Here is a 13,902-nt window from a genome sequence, read left to right as displayed (position 1 = left end):
CAGACACAACTTAGATTTACAAGGAGATCCTGCTGAATAGCATTGAGAACTTTGTCTAGATACTAATGTTGCAACAGAACAAAGGGTGGGGGGAAAAATGTAATTGTCATGTATACATGTAAGGATAACCTGACCCCCTTGCTGTACAGTGGGAAAATAAAAAAATTTAAAAAAAAAGAGAGAGTGCAGAATTCTCCTAGCAACAAATAGCCATTAAAAATGGCCCCAGTGCCACAGAAACCTTGATGTGAAAAAAGATTAACAGAGTCCATTTCCTAGTGAATATAATTTCTTATCTTTTCCTAAGGTGGAGCACCTGTGGCTCGTCCCTATTTTACCTCACTGCTGTTTTTATTTGTGGAGGGATATATAGTGATGACTAGAGCCGCAGGTCTAGGGACAAATTTAAGACATGTTATTCCTTCCTCACAGAAGATCTGGTCACAAAAGATTTTAGTATAGTGTTGTGAGAATCTACCTTGAAAATGAAAGAATGTTTATTGAATCTTCAATATAATAATTATGTTTTCTCTACCAGCTCCTCAACAGTGAGAAAGTGAATGCCTCTTAAATGCAATGCCTGTGTCCACATGACTCATGAGTCTGGAAACAAGAATAGCAGTATCTTAAGAACCACTTTTTGAAAGTCTCCCTGAGGTTACCCAAGTGTATTAATAGCCAAGACATGTGCTGGGATACTGTCAAATGAGAATTTAAGGTGTAAAGGATCTTATTTATCTTACCTGAAAAATGATTTTAGAAGGCTAATATTTAGCTTTATTTATTGACTTTCTGAACTTTCTAACAGCTGGTAGACTTCTTGTGCCTAGTTTTGCAATCTTCTGCTCTTTCTTCCAACCTTTTAAACACTATATTTTTTATAAGATCATCATTTCTCTGAGCTGAGGCTGTAAAATGTTTTCTCTAGAAACATTTTCAGTTGCCTACAACTTGGTGAAAAGATACTTACTCTTGTTGTTGAAATTTTGTACAGTTACGGTGTTTGAAAAAATATTGATTAATAGGAGCATATTTTAAAACTGCTTACTTAAGGGTCACCAGGAAACTTTTAATCTTTTTTTTAGGTTGCACTTTCATTGCAAGATGTACTGAGTAAATTTTGCTACTACTTCCTCATCTTTCCTCCACTTAAAAAAATCTTTTCTAAAATTTTTTAACTTTAAAAAAAAATCTTTAAAATTTTACAGAGACCCAAAGCAATTGCAAACCACCACCCCTAGTGCAAAACAACTACAGAAAAATGACAAGAAGCGTGGATGAGTATGAATGTATTTCAAGAATTTCTTGCACACTTATTTCCCTGTGGTTAATGAATACACAAGTGACCAACCCATGTATAAATTGGGAAATTGAGATGTCTCATTCCTGTGTATAAAATCTCTGGAAATACCAACCACTATTATTGTTGGTCATCAAGTGATATTATTATTATTATTATTATTATTATTATTATTATTATTACTATTATTATTTTACGGCACCTGTAGTATATGGAAGTTTCCCGGCGAGGGGTCAAATTGGAGCTGCAGAGGCTGGCCTCCTCCATAGCCATAGCAAAACTGGATCTGAGCCACATCTGTGATCTATGCTGCAGCTTGTGGCAACCCCAGATCTTTAACCCATTGAGTAAGGCCGGGGATCAAACCCTTATCCTCATGGACATTATGTCGGGTTCTTAACCTGGTGAGTCACAACGGGAACTCCAAGTGATTTAACTCAAAAAGAAAATAATTTTGGAGTTCCCGTCATGGCTCAGTGGTTAACGAATCCAACTAGGAACCATGAGGTTGCAGGTTCGATCCCTGGCCTTGCTCAGTGGGTTAAGGATCCAGCGTTGCCATGAGCTATGGTATAGGTTGCAGATGTGGTTCAGATCCACGTTGCTGTGGCTCTGGCGTAGGCCGGTGGCTACAGCTCCGATTGGACCCCTAGCCTGGGAACCTCCTTATGCCATGGGAGCGGCCCTACGAAAGGCAAAAAGACAAAAAAAGAAAAAGAAAATAATTTTAATTCCTACTGCCAAAATAAAATCTGTACAAAATATATTTGCATGAACAAAATGGACAAAATGGACAAGTTAGTAATAATATTTGGACATTAGCCTCCTAATTTGCTTTTCACATTTATGCATGATACTAATTAAAATACATGTCATTCACTAAGTTACTCGTGTCACTCTCTATATTGGAGAATTCAGATTCTTTCCCAAAAGGACCTGGAAATTAATAATGCAGCCCTATTCTTTATCTTTCTATATGCTCTTTCAACAGTCTCACTTGAGGAGCTGTTTCCTCAATGACCCTTTGCTGCACAACAAGCTACCACAAAACTTAATGGATTAAAACAATTCCCCCGTTGGTGTTGCTTAGGTTCACCCATGTGGCTGCATCAGCTGAAAGATCGGAGAGGCTGGAAGGTCCCAGGTGACAGTACTCATGTGTCACCTGGGAAGCTTCAGTTCACTAAATGGCTTCTCATCGTCCAACAAGTGAAAGCTGCTTCACACAGAGGTCTCAGGGTGGCATCCCAGGAATGAAAAGGCAGAAACCACACATTCTCTCATGTCCTAGCCCCTAGAATTCACACGTGTTGCTTCTGCCACATTCTACTGGTCAAACCAATCACATGATCTGCCCAGATTCGAGAGAGAGAGAAAGACTCCACTTCTGGATGGAAGGAACAACAAAGCCTGGTACATATACTGGAGGAATTTGTGGCCATTTAGCAATCTACCACTCTTGTCACAAAGGCAAGCTTCTCAAGTCAGAGGGTAGGTGGGCATCTCATCCCCAGTATTTAAATGGCAAATGTCTGATATCTCTGCATGCCAAGCATTTCAAAAGCAACAAGTGCAATAGTTAACTATTAAACATTCCATACAATTTCCAAGAAGAAAGAAAAAGCTAGAACTCTGCTAAATAATTTTTTTCCTGATCAAATTAAGAACTGATGTCACTGGCCTGTTTCATGCTCCAATCCTGTATTTCCCATTTTGTGACAGCGCGGTGTATTGAAAGAAAGGTCACTGGCTCAGAATTCAGCAGGAGCTCACCTTGGGCCTACGGGGTTACCATTTCTACACTAAACCATACTTTAAATATTCTATTGAACAGGTACTATATGCACAGAATTGTGATATAGGCCTTGGATGAAAAACATAGGAAAGGGCATACAGAAACTGTAGTGATTTATCCTGATGCTTTGAATGAACAGAGGAAAGTAACCTTATCCATCCTCAGCAGAAGACAACGGAAATCATGATTTTCCCACCACAAAGATACATCCTCTTATCTGTTATCACCGTTTTTACTATATTTTTAAAATATCAGATTATGTTCTAAAACTACAAGTAAAAGCATGATTTTTTTCAAAGCAATGTAAACAGCGAAGGTTGGGTAAAATACAGATCCACTTTATTTTATTTAAATTCCAGTGACAGCATTGCATTTTATAGCTTCATAAGGTTTCACTAGCTGTGCCTTGATATATATAAAGAAAGATAAATAAGAGAATTAATAGCATTTATTTTATCTAATTCAAAGATCTCTATTATTTGTGCTATAAATAACACTGGTCATTAATACTTGTCTACAAACTGTAAGTAGATTTTAATTATATCTCATTATGGCAAAAAACCTACAAAACATAGCTTCCTGTCCCTTTCCTTCTGGGTAAAGAATCTCTAGATTATAGAGAGGTTCATCTCCCACACATATGCATATGTCTTTGTGCACTAAAAGTGGAAGATTTCTTTCAATTTTAAATGTTTCCCTTGGACAATGATCAATTTTTTTTGTGAGTGGCATTTTATCTTTTAATTTATTTTAACTGCCTAAAATGGACCAGCTGCAGAGTGGGAAGTGTGTTGACATTTATCTGAAGTCTTATCTTTATTAAATCACTTGTATTATTATACTACATAAACAACTTAATAAACACAGCAAATACTTATCTAACTAGAGTCAGGAAGTCTATTGAGCAAGCCAATTTATTCTTAATTTTCTGAAAAAGATAAAACCTCCTGTATCAGTTGAGTCACTAGGGAAATTAAGTCTTCAGTTATCAAATCTGTTACCAAATCTGAAGTACCCCACATGAGTACCTGGAGGGCTTTGATTCTTTTCTATAGACACCCAATGGAACTGTATAGTGACCTTTCTACTCAATCCACTTTACAAAGGTAAACACAGTTAGGAAGGTTTCTTTTTCTACCTTTCCCCAGTACCCCAATAACTTTCAGTTGCCCTTTGCCATACTTGATATTCTTAAGAGATTATTAAGCTTTCTTCAAATAGTCACACTCACATTCATAATAAAAGAACAATACGATAGAATCTTCCCAAAATGAAGTCAAATGGAAGGTTTGTGGTCTAAATCTGCGCTGTCCAGTGTGGTAGGTGCTGGCCACATTAAAATTTAAATTAAGATTTAGATCAACTAAAACAACACAAAATTTAAAATTCTGCCTCTCAGTCACATTAGACATATCTCAAATTCTCAGTGGTCATATGTGGTTAAAGGCTTCCCGATTGGACATCACAGAGGTAGAAGATGTCCATCATTGCAGGAAGTTCTATGAGACAAGTTGATGCTAAACATAGAAAATGACTATTACTCTAGTCTCAATACCTCCATTGTTTTTTCTAAGCATATTACTTCTAATTATATTTTAAGGTACTTTCTGTTGTATTTTGTTAAATGTAAAAAAAACATATGTTGAAGCATCCTTTGTTTCTTTCCTCAACACAATTCCCTTCATCGCCAGAGAAAACCACTATCCTGAGGTTTACAAGCATCTCTCCCACCTATTTTTTAAATGTATTTTTCCTAAATTAGCGTAGAGTAGTATTTTATAAGTTTACATTAATAATGTTCTGATTAAAATTTTTCCTCAAGTTTTTTTTTTTTTTTTTTTTTGCTATTTCTTTGGGCCGCTTCCGCGGCATATGGAGGTTCCCAGGCTAGGGGTCGAATCGGAGCTGTAGCCGCCGGCCTATGCCAGAGCCACAGCAACGTGGGATCCGAGCCGAGTCTGCAACCTACACCACAGCTCACGGCAACGCAGGATCGTTAACCCACTGAGCAAGGGCAGGGACCAAACCCGCAACCTCATGGTTCTCCTCAAGTTTTTAACTTAGAAAAGTATGCATGTTAACAGTCTGGCTAGTATTCCACAGCAGGTAGGTCTCAGATAATTGTGGATTGCATTAAATGACTATACCCTATTTATTCAGGCATATTTCCCCTTATGTATATATTTTTTTAATATTTCCCTTCTCAGAAATAGCCATTGGTTAGGCAATGAGTATAGAGAAAGAGAATGGAATAAAAAATACTATTTCATTTGATGAGAACATCCTACTCTTATTCCTCACAGCCATATCTCTCATACCAAACAAAGGCATGAGTCATCAGGGGCTATGAAACATATAGCCTACTATGCTTCTTTTTCCTAGATACTGTTTATTTAAAAGACAGCAAATAATTTTCAGAGATAGGGTATAAGATAACAAAAACTTCCAGTGAAAACAAAGAATTGATAATGTTATCGCTTTCCAGCTTTAAGTAATACTTCTTACACTTACCTTTTGATCTGCTAAAGGACAGGGGTATGATCTCTGCCATGTGGTGAAAGATACCAGGATGAGCCACTGATGGGAGGCTTAGGGAGTAATCATCCTGTAATGAGCATTATCCAACTTACCTTCTTGGGGAATTAAAAAAAGCCTCATATTTATTTTTAGTACTAAAATTAGCCATGAGTTCTTGTAGTACCCAGGTTAAACTCTTTCACTTCCCTGTGACTTACAATCATCAGATGAACGTGCTTAAAGGTGGAAGTGATATTTCCAGTCTCTCAGAGAGAGACACCTCAGGTCCTTGTTCACCTCCACTCAGCTTCTGTCACTAGTATCTGGCACCCATATCAAAAACAGGCCATCCACACAATCAGAGGCTATTTTGAGTTACTGTGTGCCAAGTACTTTACACATCATATTTTATTTAATCCTCATAAAATCCTCAGAGGAATGCATTATTTTTTATCTCCAATACACCTATGACAAAACTGAGGGTCAAAGAAATTCAGAAACTAGAAAAAATTGTGCAGTTAGGAAATAAGAGACCTTAAATTCAAATCCAGAAAAACTAGATTCTAGCTCTGGTTCTGAACAAACTAGATATGTGAGCCTGACAACAATACTAATGATCACAGCTTCTTCTAGTATTTTATTAAAAAATGATTATACCACCTACAGCCTCCATTTTGCCTCATCTATATAATAGGAGGTTTAAATTAGATAATCTCCTAAGGTTTTTCCTAAGGCTAAAATTGTGTGAGTCTAAATGACGAAATCATTAACAAGTATTTATTAAGATAATTTTTTTTAAATCAGGTCTGCACCAAAAACAAACAAAATCCCTATTTTCAAGGATCCAATCATTTAAAATAAATACCGATGTCACAAATACAAAAGTCTAAATAGAGAGATAAATATATGATATACCTTTAAAATCTAGTGGATGCTGAAAGTACAAACAAAAATCAATACTGGAAAATGTGAATTATAATTCAACTTTAAGTATACATTGACAAATTTTTCATTTAGAATTGTGATTCACATCAAATGGTCACTGAAAAAATATCTGTTGACTAGACAAATTTATAAATGAATGGGCATTACCATACAAACCAGGGGGAGAGGAGAGGTGGTGGACAGAGCAGCCTCCTCCAGGCAGCTCAGCTTCACAAAGGCTCTGTGCACCAGCACCCAGCCCAGCCACCCCGCCCTCGAGAGATGCCCAAGAGAAGGGTCAGCTCAGCCAAGGAGCAGTGAAGGAGGCGCCCAAGAGGAGAACAAAAAATTGTCAGCTAAACCTGCTCCTGCAAAAGTGGAAACAAAACCAAAAATGGCAGCAGGAAAAAATAATTATATCACCTACAGCCTCCATTTTGCCTCATCTATATAATAGGAGGATTAAATTTTCTGACCAAAAAACTAAAGGGAAAAGGAGGGCAAAGGGAAACAGGCTGAAGTACATAGCAAAGAACGTAAAGATTAACTTGCAGAAACTGGAGCAACTAAAAATGAACAAAGTCCAGCCTCCGATGATGAGGGAGAGACAAAAGTCTGATTGATATCATATGCCAGATCTCATCCATACTTTCTGTCTCCCTTTTTATATAACCCAGAAGAATATTTTTAGTCAACTATTTTCTAAGTGGGAGCATTTAAACAGACACCCTTTTAAGAAAGACGGGATCCCACTTCACCCCCTTCTTTAAATGTAAATAATTTTTTAAAGAAATGAAATCATTTGCTCCTTGTTTATGTTTTGGTGCAACCAGAAAATAGTGGAATATTGAATTAGGTTAGGCTTTGATGGTCTTCAACGTCAACCTAACATTCCACAGAAGGGAGGGGGGCATTTTATACCTTATGCTTATAATGCAAAGCATACCAAATGGCAACTTGAAGTCACAGTTGTACATTTAATATGTCTTGAACATTTTTAATTGACTCTATGCCCACTAGTAGAATTGTCCCCTAAAGAAAACCACTGCGTGACCTTGGCTTTCCCTATCCAAACTGTATGTTCTCTGTCAAATAATGGTAGGTGTAGTAGAGGTAACCCAGTTTTCCTAATGACTTTGCTAATGTGCTATGAAAGATTGAAATGTGGGGTGTGTAGTATATATGATATTATATTGTGAGTCAGTGGGACACAGCTTAAAGGAAGATATTGATACTCGGTATCTTCTTAAGGAAAATGTGGCACCAAATTTTGAGCTGGAAAGTCACTGGAATAACTGTTTAGAAAAGAACCAGGGGCAGGATCAAGATGAGGAGGAGTAAGATGTGGTGCTCACCTTCTCCCACAAACACATCAAAAAAAAAAAAAAACTATTATGTAGAATGATTCACACAGAACATTGACAGAACACTGGCAGAAGACTTTAGACTTCCAAACATGGCAAGAAACTCTCCACATAACTGGGTAGAACAAAAGGAAAAGAAAAGGAGAAAGAGAAAGAAGAGGAAAAAAAAAAAAGAAATCAGAGAGAGAAGAGAAAAAGAAGGACAGGACCAGCACTCCTGAGAGGGAGCAGTGAAAGAGGAAAGGAATCTGCACCCTGGAAGGCCACCTAACTGATGGGGAGGTAGCCAAGATGGAGAGGGAAGCTCAAGGCTCCAGAGAAAAGCACAGCAGCTGGACTGAGGAGGGCAAAGCAGAGAGAGAGCCGCACAGACCATTGGTACCACCACCCTTGACACTATAGCCTGAGGCACTCAGGCAGGGGCCGGGCACTGAGACCCAGGCTCCACAGGTCAATTCTGGGGAGAGTATTAGGCTTGGCCATGTGGAGACAGCCTGAGGGGCTAAGGAGCAGGGTACCAAGAACTGGGGAGCAAAGTGCCACAGCTGAGGGAGTGAGAGAAGAGGCCTGGGCCCATTGGAGAAGCAAAGCACCATTGATGGGAAGTGTGTGAGGAGGAGATATCCCCCCATAGGAATATCTTTCTCTGTACATGTGTGAGCTCTCAGGCAGCAGGGCTGCCTGTTGCATGGGCTATGGGCCTTGGCAGTAAACTGCCACAGGCATCTCAAACTCCAAAGGTGGGCACAGCCCGCCACCACAAGGGATCCATGAACAGGCGCCACATGTGGCCCCAGACACTTCAGGGAGCCCTGCAGAGGAGGGCACTACAACCAAGTGCCACCCATTGCTGTTCTTACTGCCCTAGGAATGCACACATCCAGCACTTGTCACTGCCAAAGGCTCTAGGTGCTGCCTACACCTGCCTGAGGGTCAATGCCACTTCCCAGGGCCCTGTAACCAGGAGCACATGAAAAAAAAAGCTCAACATCACTAATTCTCAGAGAAATGCAAATCAAAACTACAATGAGGTATCAGACCTCACAATGGTCAGAATGGCTATCATTAACAAGTCCATAAATAATAAATGCTGGTGAGGGTGTGAAGAAAAGGGAACACTCTTACACTGTTGGTGGGAATGTAAACTGGTACAACCACTATGGAAAATAATATTGAGGTATCTCAGAAATCTAAGTATAGAACTACCATATGATCCAGGAATCCCAATCCTGGACATTTATCCAGAAAAAACTATAATTCAAAAAGATACATGCACCCCTGTGTTCACTGCAGCACTATTCACAATAGCCAAGACATGAAACAACCTAAATGTCTACTGACAGATGAACAGATTAGGAAGATGTGGTACATATACACAATAGAATATTAGCCATAAAAATGCCATTTGCAGCAACACAGATGGAACTAGAGATACTCATACTAAGTAAAGTAAGCCAGAAAGAGAAAATCAAATAGCATATGATATCACTTACATCTGGAATCTAATATATGGCACAAATGAACCTATAGAGAAAAGAAACAAACTTATGGACATGGAGAACAGACTTGTGGTTGCCAAGGGGCAGGGGGAGGGAGTGGGATGAACTGGGAGTTTGGGGTTAGTAGATGCAAAGTATTGCATTTGAAGTGGATAAGCAATGACATCCTGCTGTATAGCACAGGGAACAAATATCTAATCATTTGTGATGGAACATGATGGAGGAAAATGTGAGAAAAAGAATGTATGTATGTGTTTGCTGTACAGCAGAAATTGACAGAACATTGAAAATCAACTATAATAAAAATTTTTTTAAAAAAAGGAAAGGATCAAAACTACAGGGCTTTTTAGAATTTCACTATATGTGTTTATAATTGTGTGTAAATTGAAATGTCTAGATACCAATTTTCAAAATAACCAATAAAATATCAACTATAAAAAATAAACAGGAGTTCCCATTGTGGTTCAGTGGTTAACAAATCCAACCAGGAACCATGAGGTTGCGGGTTCCATCCCTGGCCTTGCTCAGTGGGCTAAGGATCTGGCATTGCCGTGAGCTGTGCTATAGGTTGCAGATGTGGCTCGGATCTCACGTTGCTGTGGCTCTGGCATAGGCCGGCGGCTACAGCTCTGATTCAACCCCTAGCCTGGGAACCTCCATATGACATGGGACTGGCCCTAGAAATGGCAAAAAGACAAAAAATAAATAAAAATAAATAAACAGAGATCCTTTGTATCTGAATCCAGTGCCTCTTAGGAACTATGAATCAGGAAAGAGTCAATAAAAGTATGACTTTCTGATGTCAGTTTACAGAAGTTAAAAGATTGAATTTTGGAGTTCCCAATGTGGCTCAGCGGTAATGAACCTGACTAGTATCCATGTGGATGCGGGTTCAATCCCTGGCCTTACTCAGTGGGTTAAAGATCCAGTTTGCCATCAGCTGAGATATAGGTCACAGATGCATCTCAGATCCCACGTTGCTGTGACTGTGGTATAGGCCAGCAGCTACAGCTCTGATTTGACCTCCAGCCTAGGAACTTCCATTTGCCACAGGTGTGGCCCTAAAAGAAAAAAAAAAAAAAAAAGCTAGAGTTTTACATCTGTTCATTTACTTATACAGGGGAGATAAGAATACCTAACTGCCTAGTCCATCACAAAATACCATAGATTGGGTGGCTTAAACAACAAACATTAATTTTCATAGTCCTGGAGGCTAGGGAGTCCAAGAAGTAGATTCTGACAGATGTGGTCCTTGGCAAGGGCCCTTTTCCTTGATTGCCATCTTCTCATGGAAACCTCAATGATGAAAAGCAGAGAGTGGTATTAAGTTCTCTCACATCTCTTTATAAAGGCACTAATCCCATTGTGAAGGTTTCACCCTGGAAAGACCTAATGATCTCCCAAAGGCCCATCTGCACATACCATCACACTGGGGTTTCAGTATATGAACTGGGGGAGTGGTGGAGGACACCAAATATTCAGTCTAGAACACTACCTTTCTTTTCTTTTTTTTTTTTTTGCTTTTTAGGGCCTCACCCACAGCACATGGAAATTCCCAGGCCAGGGATTGAATTGGAGCTAAAGCTGCTGGCCACAGCCACAGCCACAGCAACTCAGGACCCGAGCTAAGTCAGTGACCTACACCACAGCTCACGACAATGCTGGATCCCTTAACCCACTGAGTAAGGCCAGGGATCAAACCCATATCCTCATGGACACTAGTCAGATTCTTTCTGCTGCACCACAATGGGAACTCCCAGAGCACTACCTTAATAGGCTTTTATTTTGTGGCTTTGATGGTGTGTTTGTCATTTAAAGGTCATTCTCCCCCAGCCTGACCTGAAGAAGGATGGAAGGTAGAGCATGATTGAGGGGATTACAGGAAAAGGGATAGAGGGCCTGCATGGGAGAGCTACACAGGACTAAGTGCCTTCACTGTAGAGGCACTGAAAAGTGCTCTCAGTGTTCTGTGGATGCCTGCATACAGGCATATCCCAGGCCATTATTGGGGAGTGGCAATTGCTCTCTTCAGAAGGTATCAGGACTGTGGGGTGAGGGCCTGATTTTCCCATTGACATTGGGCATTGTCTAACAGAAGTCTCCTCTGAGACTTCACTGAACCCACCTAGCCACCCAGAATACAACTAGAAGGCACCCTTCAAGTGAGGGTGGGATAGTGTAGTGTTTCAGCCTACACCCCAGGTACGAGGTGGGACCAGGTGTCAGGGAACCCACCCAAGTTACTTAGAGTTTCTAGATCTGAGATACTTCAACAGATAATTTATACTATGTGTTTCAAAGCAAAAAAGGACATGTAGCCTTAGAAACTCTACCTATCCATTCAACACTAATTGACATTAAACACAACTTTAAGCAAAAATTTCTATCACTGAAAAAGAAAACAATTAGCAAAATAGAATAATGGTGGGTGTTTATTCTAAATTGTTTATTTGTTTTTATGGCAAACTGTAGCCAAGATTTTAAAAAATTCCAACACCACATGAAAGCTTTGCAAGGCAATAATTTGACAAAGAAAGTAGCTTAGGAATGATTACTCATTATCCACATCTTATGAATGAGAAACTTAGGGTAAGGTTGAGAACTCAATTCTCCCTTTCACCATATACTTCACCATTTCATTTTTTCTTTTTTGTCTTTTCTTTTTTTTTTTTTTTTTTTGTCTTTTTGCTATTTCTTGGGCCGCTCCCGCAGCATGTAGAGATTCCCAGGCTAGGGGTCCAATCGGAGCTATAGCCACAGGCCTACACCAGTGCCACAGCAACGCGGGATCCGAGCCGCGTCTGCAACCTACACCACAGCTCACGGTCACTTTTAAGCTTCCAGGGCTCTTAAGAATTGTCTTATCCTATTGAAGAAGAACTACTATTTGTCCTGTCACATAGCAGAAAAGGCTGTGGAATTCCTTCTGGTCCACGACCCAACCCTAGGAATCTATTTCCAGCTCATCCCCAAAACCTTGCAACTACTATTTCCCACCCCACCACACCCCCAATTACCAACACCATCCAATAAGAAGCTCTGGATTTCCAAAGTTGTGTGGAAAATCCACACATCTGCACATAGTTGAAACAAACTGAAACCTACCTACCTCCCTTCTTCTGAGTAACCATAGACATTTTACAATATAGAAAACCTTCATAACTAAGCAAATGGACATAGGTTCTTCAGATTAGACAGTGTGGTACTGGTACCAAAACAGACATACAGACCAGTGGAACAGAATAGAGAACCAGAAATAAACACAGACACCTACAGTCAATTAATCTTCGACAAAGGAAGCAAGAATATAAAATGGGAAAAAGTCTTTTCAGCAAGTGGTGCTGGGAAAACTGGACAGCTGCTTGTAAATCAATGAAACTGGAACACCCCATCTCACCATGCACAAAAATAAACTCAAAATGGCTTAAAGATTTAAATGTAAGACAAGACACCATTAAACTCCTAAAAGAGAATATAGACAAAACATTCTCTGATATCAACCTTACAAATGTTTTCTCAGGTCAGTCTCCCAAAGCAACAGAAATAAAAGCAAAAATAAACCAATGGGACCTAATCAAACTGACAGGCTTTTGTAAAGCAAAGGAAACCAAAAAGAAACCAAAAAGACAGCTTAGAAAATGGGAGAAAACAGTTTCACATGATGCAACTGACAAGGGCTTAATCTCTAAAATATACAAACAACTTAAACAACTCAACAGCAAAAAAAGCCAACAACCAAATTGAAAAATGGGCAACAGACCTGACAAGGCATTTCTCCAAGGAAGATATACTGATGACCAACAAGCACATGAAAAAATGCTCAACATCCCTGATTATTAGAGAAACGCAAATCAAAACTACCATGAGATACCACCTCACACCAATCAGAATGGCCATCATTAATAAATTCACAAACAACAAATGCTGGAGGGGGTGTGGAGAAAAGGGAACCCTCCTGCACTGTTGGTGGAATGTAAGCTGGCACAACCACTGTGGAGAACAGTATGGAGGTTCCTTAGAAAACTAGACATACAACTCCCATATGACCCAGCAATCCCACTCTTGGGCACATACCTAGACAAAACTTTCCTTGAAAAAGACACATGCACCCCTGTGTTCACTGCAGCTCTATTCACAATGGCCAAGGCATGGAAACAACCCAAATGGATGGATGATGGGATTAGGAAGAGGTGGTATATATACACAATGGAATACTACTCAGCCATCGAAAAGAACAAAATAATGCCATTTGCAGCAACATGGATGGAACTAGAGACTCTCATACTGAGTGAAATAAATCAGAAAGAGAAAGACAAATACCGTATGATATCACTTATATCTGGAATCTAATATATGGCACAAATGAACCTTCCCACAGAGAAGAAAATCATGGACTTGGAGAATAGACTTGTGGTTGCCAAGGGGGAGGGCCAGGGAGTGTGATGGATTGGGAATTGGGGTTAATAGATGTAGACTATTGCATTTGGAATGGATTGGTGATGA

The sequence above is a fragment of the Phacochoerus africanus genome, chromosome 11 (assembly GCF_016906955.1).
Source record: "Phacochoerus africanus isolate WHEZ1 chromosome 11, ROS_Pafr_v1, whole genome shotgun sequence".
Lineage (NCBI taxonomy): Eukaryota > Metazoa > Chordata > Mammalia > Artiodactyla > Suidae > Phacochoerus > Phacochoerus africanus.
This window is presented reverse-complemented; position numbering follows the sequence as displayed.